Source organism: Suncus etruscus, chromosome 1 (genome assembly GCF_024139225.1).
Source record: "Suncus etruscus isolate mSunEtr1 chromosome 1, mSunEtr1.pri.cur, whole genome shotgun sequence".
NCBI lineage: Eukaryota > Metazoa > Chordata > Mammalia > Eulipotyphla > Soricidae > Suncus > Suncus etruscus.
In genome coordinates, this window is record NC_064848.1 from 115,088,684 (window position 1) to 115,090,620 (window position 1,937).

General features: G+C 35.1%; 1 non-coding gene across 1 annotated transcript; it reads left to right on the top strand.

The window, feature by feature from the left end:
• Window positions 1-439: 439 nt before the first annotated feature.
• Window positions 440-546, top strand: LOC125996411 (U6 spliceosomal RNA). Its single transcript, XR_007491263.1, has one exon. It is a non-coding gene; the product is annotated as a U6 spliceosomal RNA (small nuclear RNA).
• The last annotated feature ends 1,391 nt before the right edge of the window (window positions 547-1,937 follow it).

Here is a 1,937-nt window from a genome sequence, read left to right on the forward strand (position 1 = left end):
TTTTGTTTGTTTGTTTTGGGCCACACCTGGGATGCTCAGGGGTTACTCCTGGCTATATACTCAGAAATTGCCTCTGGCTTGGGGGACCACATGGGACGCCAGGGGATCCAACCACAGTTCGTCCTAGGCTAGTGCGTGCAAGGCAGATAGATGCTTTATGCCCTTTGCCACCACTCCGGCTCTGAGATACAATGTTTACAAATTTTCTTTTATTGAAAAAATTCCATTTGAAATTTTGTTGTATAATAAATATAAAGTAAATTATTTTGTGCCTGCTAAGGGGGTGGGCTTGGGGAATGATTGGGAAACTGGGGACATTGGTCACACTGGTGGTGAAATTTTGAATTGGAACATTGAATTCCTAAACCAACTGTATTGTGAGCAACTTTGTAAGTTATGGAATTTAAATAAAGTTTAAAAATTGTTAAAAGAAATTTTAGTGCTCGCTTCGGCAGCACATATACTAAAATTGGAACGATACAGAGAAGATTAGCATGGCCCCTGCGCAAGGATGACACGCAAATTCGTGAAGCGTTTCATATTTAAAAAAAAAAAAAGAAATTTTAAAAACAGTTTTAAGTCCATATAGAATCAAGCATCTAGCTCACATAATTTGTCTCTAAATCAAAGAAAAATAACTAAAGCAAGTAGTTTTCAAGCAATATATAGAAATTATCTACAAGCTTGCCTGACTTGGGCTCAAAATCTTGGATATAAGTGAAATAAAAAATGGAATATTGTCCATCTCCACTAGAATCAAAGAAATACACATAACCAAAGAGGGATCAAATCAATTATATCTTCCATAGAAAGATTAACTATTTTTTATTTGTCTAAGAAGGATGAGAAAAATATATGTACAATGAATGTAATACTTTCAGTAATAAAATTTATTAATGGTTAGGATTTTAAGAAATGATGATAATTGTGATACTACTTTACTTAGAAACATGGTGAATGATGAATAAAAAAACAACATTGTGAATTATGGTGCCGAGCAATGGCACATGCAGTAAGGTGTTTGCCTTGCCCGTGCTAGCCTAGCACAGATCACAGTTCGATCCCCCAGCATCCCATATGGTCCCCCAAGGCAGGAGTGATTTCTGAGTGCATAGCCAGGAGTATCACCGAGTGTGGCCCAAAAACCAAAAAGTTGTCAACCATAAGTATCAGCAAAAATATATACCTGAATATACTAAAATTATCAGTAATACTCTATATTATTATAAAATATCATCATATGGAAGATCACAGAATGATAGGGAAATTGACATATTGATAAAAATTGATATGAAAATATACTGAACTTAGAAAAAGATGAAGGGCTCATATTTGATTTTAGAACAATAAATAACTATAATAATCATGACAATGTGGTGCTGATACAAGGAGAGGAATTGAGATCAGAATGTAGTTGAATCCAAGGGCTGGAGTGGTGGTGCAAGTGGTAGGGTCATTCAAAGAAAACGGAAAACCACTGCTTCAAGAAATAAAAGAGGACACAAAGAAAAGGAAATACATTCCCTACTCATAGATTGGGAGGATTAGTATCATTAAAATGTGCAGATTTATTGTAACCCTATAAATATTCCCAGGACATTTTTTTTCCAAGAAATAGATAAAATATTCATGAACTCACATGGAAAAGTAAACGTTCACAAATAACTAAAGCAATTCTTAGGAAAAAGAAGATGGGAGGTCTCACTTTCCTTAACTTCAAACTGCACTATAACGCAGTATTTATTAAAACAACATCGTATTGGAATAAAGACAGACTTTTGTGTTGAATGGAATAGACTTGAATAGTCTGAGACTGGCCCTAATTAATCTTTGATTAGGGGGCAAGACATACACAGTGGAGCGAGAAAAGCCACTTCAACAAGTGGTCTATGGGAAACTGATCAACTACATGCCAAAAAATAAAAAGGTGAACTCAT